The following is a 15,299-nucleotide window of genomic DNA, read 5'->3' as shown; positions in this document are numbered from 1 at the left end:
GTCTTGGATTTGTATTTTCCTTCCCTGCTCACCCCTATCTGCAGCGCGTTTTCCTTCTCCGCCCGCACGCGAATACATTAAACAGCTCGCTTAATGTCACGTTAATTTGCGACGCGCACTATTGACACAAAACGGCGGAGAAAATTTCGCTTTTCACACCACACCAGGCAAGCCACCGCGATCACCGCTTAATTACGCGATCAGCAGCGCACACAACAGTTGAAAGAGCGTGACCTGTGCAAACAAACCCGCCACCGTCGCCCTATGAAGCTCCAGCAGGATGTGTGCTTCGTGAAGCTCAGCAAAGCTTCAGCCGGAGCTCCCACACTCGGTGCCGCAGCGGATTAAACTCGTTAGAGGATTAAAGGGCCTGCACAGCCGAGTAAATTCCGGTCTGTTGCAACAACAAAAAAGCGATGTAAATGTACGTCCCTTCCACTCCCATCCCTCCAAAAGTCCACGACCGCGCCACGACCGCTGGGTACTTGTTAACTGTTAATTAATGAAGGCTCTGCGGCCCGTTCGGGCGAATTGGCAGAGGATCTGCCAACTGGCCGGACACGATTCCGAGCCGTTATCGTGATCGTCATTTGCACGACTTATGATGTTTACCGGCATCGGTCGTACGGAGAGTCAGCAACACGGTACGAAGCGGAAAAGAAATGGCATGGAGATGGCAAGGGTGAGGGGATCTACTCTCATCCCTTTTGCCGTTCCTTTGTTCGTGGCTAGTTGGCCGTGCTTCATTCTCACCAGCTCATTGTTTCGCGTCCAAAATTGTCACCCCCCAGTTCCGTTTTAAAAAGGAACACCTTTCACACACACTCACGCGGTCCTTTCTCCAAACTGACACCCAAACTGGGGGACTGGACATTCTTTTGGGGAAGGTACATTCTGTCGACATTTCACTGTCATCATCGGCATCATGCCCGCCGCCAGGCAGTGTCGGTCGAGGTCAGCAATGGCGGTGAAAGCGAAATGTGGCACTGCGTAGGTGGGCACTGAATTTCGCCGCGTTTCGGACACACACACACACACAGGCCGTGTCTTTGTGTCTGACCTTCCACAGACACACACACGCTGACACGCTGCCATGCTGAAGCCTCCGTGTTTGTGGCCGGCAAAAGGATCGGGATTCCGGAAAAGGGAAGGTAAACCGGTTCCACCGGTACACACAGGGAGCACCAGCAGCAGCAGCAGCAGCCACAGATCCGGGCTGCGGGCACATTAATGTAGTTGAACGAATTTCAGATAACGGGAGGAACGTGCAAGGAGGAATGTCTTCTGCCTGTGTCCGGGTTGGCGGTGGCGGGGTAGCAAATATTATTAGATATCGATCTTTGGTGCCAAAAACAAAAAAACACACGCAGCATCTTGTGCGTGGCAGACCACAGACCGCGTGCTCCGGTAAGGGGTAAATCGGATGATGCCACGGCGGCAACCACCACGGCGAGGGTTGGCGGAAAAAAGGTGAAAGTTTTCAACAGACCGGCCGAAAAAAAGCAGGCGACGCACACAGCCTGCAGACACCCCAAAGCCACTTTGAACCTGAGCAAAAGGTCTGACCACGGGGTTTCACCTGATGGACGAACCCTTTCAGTCTCCCTCTCTTTCTCTCTCTCTCTCTCTCTCTCTCTCTCTCTCTCTCTGAAACGGTTTTTAGTGTTTGAAATGTTACCATGTTTTTTTGTTGTGATGAATTTTAAAATACAAAAATACACACCGCTTTTGAGCCACATCAGACACACAAAGAAATGATGGAAATTTATGGAAAGCTTTTTGTTGCTGCCTTTTTTTTTTGGGGGGGGTTTTAGTTTTCGCTCTTGGTTCATGAATAATAAATTTTACCATTTTACGAGCGCCAACCCGCGCGAGAGATAGCGCTCAGTTGCAGAGGTTTATCACCGTCGATTATCGCTCCGAGCTCACCGAAGACACCAAACAAGAGGCATCAGGAATGATGGTGATAGGAAGCGACCATCGGTTGTGATTCAGCCACGGCCATTAATGAGTGTTGCGTAAGCGCAGCTGAGGCAAAATTGCACGAAACGAACGGTGGATTAGGGGAAAATCCGGACGCCCGGAAAATCAACCGACAGCAAGTGTGCGGGGCTGCCGAGAAATGCGACCATCTGAAGCGTGTCCGTGGCCCGGATATGATTAGGAAATGGAGGGCGGCCCTTTTGCTTTGTCTAGTGGGTGGGTGGGTGTGTGAGCCGTTCGCCGGGGTTTCACTTTCGACGCGCATGCAAGGTGTGAATTGGTTTCCATCAATGCGTGAAAAGCGAGCGAAACAAATGCGTGCTAGGAGGGCGGATAGGCGAAACCACCAACCAACGCGGTGTGGTTTTATCGGTGAATTGTTTGCGGAAATCGCTGCCGCAGCGATGAAGTGTGTCTTCTTCCGGTGAGCCAGGGGCCGCTTCCGGGGTATGTTCGAGACAAGGAAAAGAAACAATTCGCAACCAATACTGTATAAAATAAGACAGTGATCAACGACCACGGATGGCATCGAAAAACTTGCGCACCAAAGCCTTATCGAATCGAAGGCTTTTCTCGTCAATAAGCCACTTAATAAAACACTTTCTTCTGTGACCTTTCGGGCGCGTTCGGCGTGATAAATAACGAATAACGACTAGAGCAGATTAGATAACGATCGGGCCCGGCCGACAGGTGGAAACAACAAATAGCGTGACATTTGCTGCGACATCTCTCTATTTCTAAATTTCTCCCTCTGCGCGGTGCGGCTCGCACGAAGCCGGATGGACGGAAGTATGTAAATTCTGCGGCGCATCCGCAGCTCGTAGCAAATTGCGTTTGCCGCTTTGGGGTAGAAATCTCAATCAACGTCCGGCAGCAGCAGCAGCCCCAGCTCCACAGCTTGTTAGATGGCTTTTTAATTCTGTCCGGAGACACTTTCGCAATCCGGGCAAACGCTTCGGGGGTGTCGTGCGGTGTAGTCGGAACCAATCAATCGCGCTACATAACTTACGGTACGTGGAACGAGAAGGGGAGGGAAACAAACACAGGCGCAAAAAGCGCCAACTGATGTTTCGAGAAGCGTGTTGTGCTGCCGTTGTGAGGTAATTAATTTAACCATGAGCCATTTCGCTTTCTTCCAGCCCCACGAGCGACGGGTTCCCCATCTTGTTTTTGCTTGCGGGTGGAAATTTGATACGGAAAAGCGCACACGGAAGCCGCCGGCCCATTCGGTGGAAGCAGATGGAACGAAAAACCCCTACCAGAAGCGTTTGTGTGTGTGCGCGTTTGGTTTTTTTGCTTTCCTTCTTCACTCCCTCTGCACCTAGCAAGCAGGCAAAAGGGTGGAAGGAAAAACAACGAAACAAACAACGAAACAACTGAAGAAGGAATAAAGAAAGAAAAAACAACACCAGCAAAGGTGTTAGATAATGAATCAGCGCCCAAAACGCCAAACGTCGCTACAGATGCGCGGCGATTAATTAAGAAAGAAAGTTTAACTTTTCTGCGGCACGGCGACGGAGCTGTAGATGGAAGATTGCTCCGCCGCAGTTTGCGGGACCGCAGACTTATTAACATCTTTTTCATCATCTCCTCTATCTCCCGCTCCCGCTGCTGGTGCGCGGTGCTTCCGCAGCATTAGCGCTATTATGTTAACTTTGCGTCTTCACATCTGTGTGGCTTCAAACGTGTGTGTGTGTGTGTGTGTGTTATTTCGTTTTTCGAACCAATATTGCGCAACCAATCGGAAGGAAGCCGTGAGGAAGCGTTTCACTTTGGCTTTGATTTAACAATTTTCATTGCCTTTAATTTCGTTTGATTCGGATAGGAGATGCGATTTAATGTGCTTTTTTTGTTGTTGGCACTTTTGAATCAGCTTCAAAGCTGGTGGAACGAAATGCTTTAATTTGCCGATAAGCGTGCGCTTTCATTGGTTGTCGATTAATCAGTGCATTTGCGTTACATCACTAATAGAAGAAAACGAAAAGCTGTAATGTGTATGATTGCGATGCTTTTGTAGTCTTTCTTTCGCTCTCCACCGAGGTGGCATACTGCGCAGAATCAACTCCTGCTTCTCTCTCTCTCTCTCTCTCTCTCTCTCTCTCTCTCTCTCTCTCTCTCTCTTGGATAAAGCTTTCATATTTCTCCAGCATGCTGGGGAGAGGCTTCAAGAAGCTTCACTAAACTTCCGGCCCGGTACAAACCCAAACAGGCCCGCAGTGATTGCTGTGCGGGAAAGAAAAAAAAAACAGCACAACCCTTAATTTGAAGGGGAGTTTCCACCACGAAGGCCAACAGCAAGATCCTCCAGCCCCCTTCCCCCACTCTTCCCCTCTCTCCCGGTGGGAAATCTTTGCTGTGCGCGGGCGCCACAAAGAAACAATAAAACAAGCCCCAGCAACAATCGCACTGCACAGCGGGCTCGGGCTCCGATAAACAAAAGACTTCAATGCACGACCGAAAAGCGAACTCACTTTTCAGTCCGAGCCGAGAACGTTTCACTCTGCACTCACACACACACACTTACTCGACTGATGAATGTTTGACGAGTGCTGTACGTTTGAGCTTTTTGCTGTCCGCACAATGGAAATATAAATTGCCTTTCCCATTCACCCGGCCCTTTCCGCCGTGCGCACCGATGCAGCTTTGCGCTAAGCCTTAACGCGCGCGGAGCAAGTTGATTGAGTGAAGGCGAAAATCTATGTACACTACAGCGCCTCACCTTTGACGGTCGCCTTTTTCCGGAACCCACTGGCAGGCGCATTAACATACGACACACATACACACACACACACACAGGGAGCGACTAATTGTGCGGAAAACGGAATCTAGTTTAATCCCATCACCGTTCGCTGGCAGGCTGGCACTTGCTGGCACTTGCTGGCCTTTTCTCCGTTCAGAATGGTCTGGAATTTCACTTTCGACGCGGCGTTTGAGTGACTGTGCGGCGCCACCTTTGGCCCGGCTCACGCGTGGTCCGCGGGCCGAAACGGCAAGCGATTGTATCGTTAAATGCATTTTTGTCAACGTCAACGTGGTGTCGTGTCAACGTGATCAACCGTGTGTGTGTGTGTTTATGAGCGGGATATGGGATGAAGTTTAATCTTCAAACAGTAGATTAAAGCGTCCCTTCGTTCCGGAGAGATCACTCAAGTGTGTCAAGCTTAGCAAATTTTATCCAGCGAGTGTCCAGCAATCTGCTTGAACGGTCCGACACGTAGCAGAAGCTTACAATTGAGGCAATAAGTTGCTGAAGGGGTGTAATTGCATCGTATTACGCCTATTCTGCATATTAACATGTTAAATTACTGTCCACCCCCGTGCTGCAGGATTGTACTACAAGGGCAAAAGTGTAATTGTTCATTTCATGGGGCTCACCGTTCAATATTGCACCCCTTGTTGCAGACCCATCGGTAACGAATCATGCCCGCAAGATCATAAAAAGGTTGCAAGCAATCAATAGCTGCAAGCTGGCCACAAAATACGACCCATTCAGCAACATCGGCACCTTTTTTCTGTTGCTTATCACAAGCAAAAGGCCTGTGCAATAAATGTGCGCCTCATCAATGAAGCAAATCACATTCTACCGGCCAACCTTGCAGCTTTGCTTACATAATCAGCCCTTCCACTGCCGCCACCGTGCCAGCATAACTAACTACCATCACACTAATCTACTTTTTTTTTCCCGCGCCAGCCCGCCTAACAATTTCCTACATCTCAATTTCCTTTCGACGAGCTTCCGTTGCACCGCACCAGCCATGGCCGTGTATGACAGGGTCTTTGTTTGAGTGTGTGTGTGTGCCAATACATACCCCTTGGTGGAGAAATTTTCACCCCTCCCACCACCCACCGTTAGTGGGTCTTGTCGGCCGTGCTTCTTCGGAACCCATTTCAGCCGCCTTACGTAACGCACGTAACGCGCGCGCGCACGCTCCTATCCATCAAGATCGGCTTCGCATCGGATCGATACGGAGAGCGCGCGCGCACACACATGATCGAATGCTTGCTGATATGCGGCACACACACACGCGCGATGATGTGTTTGTATGCGCGGAACAGCACGACGTGGAAAACAAAACTCTCGCTTTCCTGTGCGCGAAAGTAGTTCGCGGCGATGCATGTGTCGCCGTGGGTAAAAGTAGGTTCGACCGAAATGGCACGCACTCGGTTCGATCGTGAAAGGTGGGATCTGTGGCACGATACCACAGCTCTGCAGCACTGTGGATGGAGCGGGAAGGGGAGTGCTTGTTTCTGGCGGCTCGTGTGGTTTCCGGTCACGTACGCACGCATGACACACACGCACACACGTTTGTCCCCGAAAAAAAAGAGCAGATGATGATTGGCCCCAGAGCCCAGCGGGCAGGACAAAATTGGGAAAGGTCCTGCAATGGGAAATGGGGTCTAAAAATAAAAACCAAAATTGGGTGCAGCAAACAACATGGGAAGAACCATTTTGAAAGTGACTCGCGCTGCTGCTGCTGTCGTGAACAATGTCGCGCTCGGAGCTACTGGAGTTACTACGGCACAACCAGATCGCCATCTCGGTGCCACCAGTCGATGGCATTTCTTGCTCCCGACACAGCGACATCCATTTCACGAACATTTCTTCCGCATGGCCGTACTCTTTCGCCTTTTTTGCAACCGTTACCGTTCACACTCGCAAGCCGTGGTGAGCGACTGGGATGGAAGAAGCATCCTGTGGTTTTCTTTGTGGCTGTATGTTTAATGCACGAGTTCGGGCAGCCTTAAATCAGCTACTTGCAGCTATTGTGCTTCATTCGAAGATAAATCAGACAAAAAATACGATTGTTTTTTTTAGTTTCGATTTCTGCTTTACAGGGTTTTCCAAGAGTTCGCATAGCTGTGGGACATTTTATTGACTCTTGAAATGAACTTAATGGAATGGGAATTTAACTCTATAACACCCTTGTTTGACATATCCAATAGGAATTTTCAAGGAGCTAGTCCAAAAAGGTTGCAATAGAGTCCAATTTCCAACATATGAAGTTCACTTCCAATAGGAATGAGTCGAGGAAGTGTCTCACAACTATGAGAACCCGTGGCCAACCCTTTTTAAAAGGAATCCATGTCTGATTCTCTTTTGAAAAGCTCAAACCAAGAATTAGTCCACACAAAAAAACCACCCATTGCATCAACATTGCATCATAGAAAGCGAACGCCACACGCAACCGCACACCTATGACGTGTGTGTGTGTGTGTGTGGGGGGGGCGCTCTAGCAACACTCTGCTTAGTCACCTTCCCCAGCTACGGTCCCTTGCCTATTATTAGCATTCGCTAACATTTGCCGCGGGCGAAAGTTTTCCGTTAATTTAATCGCTACGACCCGCACCGACCCGCTACCTTTCCTCTTACCCCTTTCTCCTCTCTTCTTCCCTTGGCACACTGACAATTGCCACATTTCGGCATCACATTTCCGAAATGTGATGAAATTTGAGTAACCCGAACCGAACCGAACCGTCGGAACTTTCTCTCTCTAATTCCGGAGCGAAAATGAAGGTGTCCGAAATCTGATTTTGATGACATTTTCTCCGCCTCTGATCGGCGAGGCACGAAATGGCTTTATTTTGAAAAGAAAACCGATGCATTAATACGAGGCGCAAATGGCGCATGTTCGTGATTTGCAGTTCCGGCTTAAAATCAAACAAACGTGCAGTCGAGCATTATCGGGCCGAGCGCACCTGCCCCGATCGGATCGCGGACCGTGCAAACCGGGGGTAGGATTTTGTTCCTGACAACTCATTAAAAAGCGATCAGTAAAACCAAAACTACACTATAGCAAACGAGCAAACGCTTTTCCAACTGCACGATTTTCCATCTACCCACGATCAAGATGATTACAGGTAAAAAAATCCATCGTTGAAAAGCGCTTCCCCCTTTTGCTTGCAATTGCATCCCCCCATTCGCCCACTAATCAATCCCACGATGTTGATGAATTTTCTTCCCTTTTGATTCGCGGCACAAACAATGGCAGTGCGCTCCTGTTGGCAAATTCGCCTGCCGTCGTCACGTCATCCGTGCGCGTGCAGCATGTTTTTTGCGGCGCAGCATCATGCTGGCGAGATCGCGTGATTGTGTGCCGAAAGAATTGCCCCAGCTCGCCTCCGAAACGGTAGATCGTGCTGTGCATCTGCCTTGCTTGCCTGTCGGAATGCTTCTTCTTGCGATGGTTGCGCAGTTGACCGTAGCTGGTAGCGCAAAAAGCCATCGCGGGAATACTAAATGTCGAAGCTCACCCCGCTAGGAAGCGCGGGCAAAGTGGAAGTGGAAACTGGAAGAAGAAACACACACACACACACACAGCCCGATAATCGCCAGGAAGCGGTAGAATCATTCAAACGAAATCGAAACCAACCATCATCGCCTCGATCGTCTTCCCGGTTGGAAAGGAAAAAGGTTTTCACCATCTCCTCGAGCTCAGCACGGCTCGCGAAGGTAAAACGGTAACCACAACGAGCAGGCGAGCAAACGGTGTACTTCAATTCCGTTTTACGATCGTGCAAGCGGTTCAGTCAGTGAAAACAAAAAAAAACAGACGGAAACGAAAGACTCGGTAAGCGACGAACCCGCTGCCGCTGCTACTTTCCGGGGTTGGGAAGTGAGTAGCAAATAAAGGAAAGGATGCCATGGTATATGGTACCGCGCGGCGGCAGGGAAGATGTTGATGCAGTTTGATAAAAGAGTCAGTAGCTTACCGGGAGGCCACGCTCACTTTCTTCTGGGTTGGGTTTATTTATTTACGTTGTCGACCAACGGACCAACAGCGGATACGGGTAGAGGTCCATCCATAAATACCCCGTTTGTTTTGCCAAACAGAGCCTTCGAGCAGCTTGGTGCTTCGTGCTGTCAGAACGTGCTGCCAACGCTAGAACGCACGCACCTCACGTACCAGCAAGCAGTCGTGCCGTTGCTGCTGCCTTATCGTACTTATGCTTCCAGTGTTTTGGCCACAGACTTGAAGGATCATTACAGGTGGCACGTCCTGGGAAAAGTTCACGCACGCTTGTGTGCATAGTACGCTTTAGACGAAACCGTCCATTTTCACGTACCAAGAAGCACGTACCAAAAGGCTTGGTTGCTTTCAGTTTCGTTTTTGCTCATGCTCATGCAAGTTCTTAGCATTTTTTTGGGGCGTTCTGTAGTTTTGAATGCTTGCAACGTCCTTGTACAGTTACGGCACGTGCTAGACAGTACCCTTCGCTTAAAGCATGGTGAAAGTGAGTTTCAATTTGTTAAAGAAAGCCAAAAAACGGGCCATATTGAGTACATTTAATTAGTTTATTATTGATTTAAACTGATTGTATGTTATTTACTTTGAATGTTGTTGATTGTTTTTATGATTTGCTTTATGTTTGGTCGTCATTAAATCCCTCAGTCACAGCAACATCGTCGTAAACACAACGTCTTCAGTGCTTTTCCTCAATCCCCACCACATTTACCCATTCAAAGTTTGTGTTTGTAAGTTTGCAAATCAAAGTTCCCCACTGGCTGGTCGTCAACTAGAGAGGAAAAAAAAAAGCTTGTCACCTTTCACCATCCGCCCGCCCAAACTAATGTTTTTGCCTGTTTGTTTGTTGCTTGGTACGTCCGACGAGGGCCGACGAGGGCCGACGAGGGAATGGTTTTGGTAAAACAACCTCAAACGCAACCAGTAAACAAGCAAACAAACGCGCCATCCCCTCGCCCGTTGCTGCCGTCATCCAAGTCAACTAGCTCCTTCTCTTCCCCCCCCCCTCCCCAGGTCCGGTGATGTAACGGAAAGGCACGCCAAACCGCCATTTCGGAGGACAAGGCAAATGGCGCCGCTTGAAGGCAAATGGGATAAGCGAGGGGAGAGAAAAAATGCTCATTTCCTCCAGCCATGAGGAAGCGGATGGCAGCCCGGAAGGTGGAGACGGGGGGCGAGTGGGACAAAACCATAAGCATGCAATTGCCATGCCACTACTCCACTGCAACCAGCCCTTTTCTTCCTTCCCTCCCCCACCAGTTGGCTCTGTTGGCGAATGCGGGTGCGTGCATGCATGTGCTGTACATGTGTGGAATCAAAGCCGGCAACACACCACCGCAAACGGTGCAAAGCAAACGCAAAACAAAAACAATGTACGCCGCCTACTCGAAGCAACGTTCCGCCGCCAGAGTGCAGCAGAGTGTGTGTTTTGTTTTTTTTTTTATTTTTTTTACGCAGTCCAATCGTCTTCCGATTCCAGCACCAAGAGGAAGCAAGCATACTGAAGCAGTAGCAGCAGCAGCAAAAAACACCTTTCAAGACACTGCATTTTACCTCCCCCAAGGGGCGCATGCAAGCTTCGCTAGTGGTGAGAATAATCACGAGGAAACGCACAAAAGCGCAGCGAAATAATCGTTCGAGTAAAACAACCACAAAAAACACACTAACCATCACTGCACAGTTGCAAGCACACAGGCAGGAATCATTACCTGTACATGGTATGGCAGTGTGTGTGTGCGTGTGCTTCAAAAGAAATTATGCATTGGGGAAAAATCTCCCAAGATGCTTTTTTTTCGGACGCCAAACAAACAACGTTCAATGGTTGATTTGCAGTCGGCGGCTTAGCGGTGTGAGACTTTTCCCTTTCGCATGCGATTAAGTAAAGGGGAAGAAAAAAGAAGCTCAAGAGTGTGTGTGTATGCACCTTTTTTTTTCGAGTATGTGTTAAGTCGTCATCTCATCGACAGCGCTGCTGGACAGTCGCGCGCGCGCAAAATGCTTAAGCGCTGTATTTATTTTGTTTCCCATCGTTGTCGCTGCTGTTATCTTGCACTTTTGCATTCCCACTCGCCGACGCTGATGCATTGCGATGCAACACCGCACCACAATGACACACCGACGACGACGACGACAGCGACGGTCGCTGTGTTGGAGTGGTGACCGTGTAGAGCTGGCGGTAGTTTGGCTGATGTTAATGGGAAATGGTAATTACACACGGGACTGCGCTCGCACACACACCGTGCTGCTTGCTGGCCATTTAACGAGCCGGGCACTAATTTGTCCCAAGCAGCGAGACAAGTGCGACGCAGACACGGGACAACAAAACCAATAATATGGTGAATGGTGAAGAGAGCTGGCTGCAAAATTCACCATCCAGGGAATGATTTTCTATGCATTTCTTGAACATCAATTCCATGTTGGTAGAAACATCCCAATAAAACAATTATAAAATGACACTAAAGCTGTGTGGTCGATGGATTATTACTGGAGCTACCTCACGACCAGTAGCGCACACAAACGAACGAACGAGGGAATGAATTATGAAATTCAAAGTAGAAACCTCATGCACCCCATGCGTTGACCGTAATTTATGCCACAGTCACGCAGTCTGTCGCTCACCTATGATCGGAAATTAATAATCCAACACCAGTAGGAAGTACCTGTACCCGGGGGAAGCGACAATACCAGCGAAACAAACGATCCCTCTCTCGAAGCAGGTGCAATAGGGCCAGCAATTGGCAAAACGATCAAAGCACTTCGGCAATTGTTTACTTATGCAGCACGCTGCATAATAGTTACGCCGGGGACAGTTGTGCGATTGTGTGTTTTGTCTGCGTCCCGAAAGTGGACCGATTTACGTGACTAATGCATATAGCTGGCTGGTACGTCTGCTCCTCCTTTCGTGCGCCCCGGACGAACGTGGCCGTGGACGAACAGAGCGGGGGGAAAAAAAGGGGGAAAGGAAAACTGCGACACGCGGAACTGCGTGCGTGCCACCTTTCACGTCGGTGACGAAATGCGCGCCAGATGCGTCATCGATCGCGGGGTTCAGGTTAGTGGTTGGCCTGAATTGCTTTTGTCAATCGAAAGAGGCGCTTTCTGTGTCAAATGGTTTGGGGGAAAAAGGGAAGTCTTTGGTGTGATGAAATGGCTGAGGATTTGTTTTTAATTCACATTTCACTATTTAGAGGTCTCTACATTCCTATGTGTATGAATATATCCAGAAATGGAAGAGTCGCTTTGAAACATTTAAATATCTGTTCGAGACTGCAGAAATCGTTTAAAATATTTAATTCATTCCACAAGCCAAAGTTTTGCTCTTGTGTAGCAAGAAAACTTTCCCACTTACTACCGCAAGGCAGGCACCTTTAAAGAACCATCCCCAAAAGCTACACCTGCACCACAATGTTGCACCATCGGATGTTTTGCGAGCCGGACTGCACCGGACATTAAAATCGGGCAAATAAAAACACACTTTTAAACCTATAAAGGCGCGCGCGCGCACACATACAGCAAAGGGTGATGTCGTGATCACACCCCGCCACAGTCACCCGTTTTGGGGTGGGTGCACTATGGAAAAAGCAATCGGAAACTTTCTCCCATCAATAATCCATAACCTCTTGGGGGCTCGTTGAGGGGGGGACCGCTCGATTCCGCGGTACATCTTCCGCGTCCGAAGGCCTTCACACAAATGTCGGCAGTACGTTATGGGAATTTTATTTCCCTCCCCAATACCCTATGCCAGCACCACCGTCAAATGGATTGACCCCCGCCTCATCCCCTACGATGGATTCCAAAAATAAAGAGAGATAGAAAAAAAAAGCAAGCGACGAACCCAGCGACGTTCGAAAGATCGAAGGTCAGCGCGAGCAGCATCAGAGGGGGGGGGGGGGGCTGCGAAACGTTTCGCGTACACTTTCCAGTTGGAAACGGTCCGACCGTCGCCTACAGCTGTCATCGCGCGGTGGATTTGACATTTCGGATTAATTTCCATTTTCCATCCAACGGCTACAAATTAGACAGAAACACACACACAGACAGGCAGACCAAACGATGGAGCGTTAAACGCTTATCTCGCTGCTGTTATCATCCTTTGCCGGTGGTGAAGCTCGCAAGGCGGAAATGCAACACTCGGGGGGAAGGCAAAGCACAGCTGATTGTGGCCGCCAGTGAGAGTGCAGTTTTGGCCGACACTTCCGAAGCGAACGCAAGAGACCAGACGGAAAATTAATCTCGCATTACAGTGCAGCATCTCCCCGTGCTCCTCGTGCCTCCACGAACGAGTGCGAGAAAAGTCACAGAAAAACGACGGCCCGAAAACAAAAAAACGGTTTCACTTTCTAGCATTTTTAATTCAAACATTAATTAGCTCTCGCACCGACAAAATGGATTCCGTTGCGAACAGAAGAAAAAAAAACGCTCAAACCGTCTAGCCTAGGAGTGGCCAACGATGGTGGGCAGGCAAGCAACAACGAAAATTAGAAACACAAAAGCGACAGCACGAACGAAAAAAAAAAAGTGCGTAAACGAATTCAAATCCTCAAAACCACCGGACCACCGGAAGAAACGCAGATCACACCAACAACTACTACTGCAACAACAACAAAAACTGCCGATAGAAAACGAAAAGGCATGAAAGAGAGGAAACACGCACAAACGCACCACACACACTTTTGAATTGAAAGCTCCACCAAAATTGTACGCACCGAAAAGGATGAAAGGCGACAAAGCAAACGAAGCAGACCAACTTCCAACGCACAAAATTCACGCACCGTACGCCAGACTCAGACGCCAAAAACGATGGCAGTGTTGGGCCGCAGCGCTACAAACCTCCCCCCCCCCCCCAAAAAAAACGAAAAGAAAGATTTGGAAAGACTTTCCTCTCCGGTGCGACGAGGGCTTCATCGTGCGTACACGCACCGCGGAGCTGGAGCTTTTATGCGCCTGCGAAACGAGAAATGGCGCACCAACAACGCGGCGGCGGTGGAGAGGAAACGATTCGAAATCGCTCAACGGTGCGTAAAACTGGTTTTTTGGGGAGAGTTAATCTGGTGCCCCCCTTCGCCCCCCCTGCTCGGGCAGTGTCTGTCTCTCGGCAGCAGAAAAGGGAAGTGATGAATAACAAATAATAAAAGTAACAGCGTAGCAGTATAAAGCAGTTCAAGACGGTGAAAGAAGGAGTACAACAAAAAAAAAAGAACGATCACACTCATGAACATGAACCCAAGCCGTGGCTTGTTGCAATGAAAGTGAGAAAAGATGGAAGGGAAATGAGCAGCAGGGAAAAGGAGCAGTACTGTGTCGATCTGCGATCTGGTTTTTGTTGCGTGTTGCTTGAGGAAGTAATAAACTTTTATCAACAAACTGTTGCAAAGGAAACGCTAAAGCTTTTGCAGCATACACTGAAGCAAGAGGACGCTCGACCAGCCGGAACTAGTGTCAAAAAGACGCTAGTTAAGATCTTTTCCTCTTTATTTGTGCTCCACGGTATTTTAAAATAACAATTTAAATACACAAAGCCAATCTCCATCGCTAAAAAGTGTCTATAAATAGTATCGGCCTTTAAAGCTGTTATTCGAAGTGATCTTCATGTCACCTAATGTTTGTAGAAATTGTCACGCTGCCCGCTCAATGTCGCAGAAAGTAAAAGTAACGCTGCACTTCACCAGTACCCTCGCGCGTCCCCCAAAAAGCGCCCGAAATAAACCGGTCCGGAGCGAAACTGAGCTGAGGGCGTGCGCGTATGATTTGTGGAAGCACACACACACACACACAACCAAAACTCACGCACACGTGGGACACCGCCGCGGCCGGTTGGTCAGGTCCGTTCGGTTTTCGGGACCAGACCACGGCCCGCGATCACCCCTTTTACCCCGTGAAGAGGAAGTAGCGAAATGAAATGGAAAGTTTTCCCTACTCCCGCCTTTTTCCCTCGTTCCCCCATTCGTCGGGCCCGGGGTTTAGCCGAGATCAGAGACAGTGGTTGTTTGTGTTGGAGTTCGCCTCGACTTTGGCTTCATTTTCGGCAACGTCACGCGCGCATATCCCTTAGGGCAAAGTCGTTTGCAACTGCAACAAGGTAACCCACGATCGACCCCGCGGGGAGCGGTGGAAGTAGGATGTTGCTCAATCGGTTGGGTTTCAGCGCGCGCCCGCCAGAAAGTGGTTGTGTGGTGAAGACATATTAACGACCGGGCCGGGAACGAAACCCCGGGCGTTTGGGATGTGGGAAGACACATTCCGATGGTGTGATGGCTTTGGCTTTACGGATCCTGGGATCGACCCTTTTTGAGTACCCTTTTGAGGCATGAGGGAAAAGGGCAACTTCTTGCAGGGACCGTGTGATGGGAGTCACTTTTGCAGAAAGCCGTAATGAACTGTTGAACTTGCCCAAACTCGGTATAGAATGGTCTCAATTAGAAAGAAAGCAAATCGATTATGGAAGATCATCCGAAAAAGCAGCTTTCATGAGAATGCGTGATATTCCTTTCCATTAAAATACAATTAACAAAGTATAGAACATTCTTGAAGTGTACGATCGACAATACTGTAAACCTTGCGTGTTCGAGACAT

General features: G+C 49.1%; 1 protein-coding gene across 10 annotated transcripts in view; it reads right to left on the bottom strand.

Moving 5' to 3' along the window:
• LOC1276989 (thyrotroph embryonic factor) overlaps nucleotides 1-15,299 on the bottom strand; it is a 145,173-nt gene that overhangs the window by 21,036 nt on the left and 108,838 nt on the right. The window lies entirely within an intron of this gene.

Source organism: Anopheles gambiae, chromosome 2, assembly GCF_943734735.2.
Source record: "Anopheles gambiae chromosome 2, idAnoGambNW_F1_1, whole genome shotgun sequence".
In the NCBI taxonomy this organism is placed as follows: Eukaryota; Metazoa; Arthropoda; class Insecta; order Diptera; family Culicidae; genus Anopheles; species Anopheles gambiae.
Note: the sequence above shows the minus strand (reverse complement) of the source record. Positions and strands in the feature narration are given on the sequence as shown.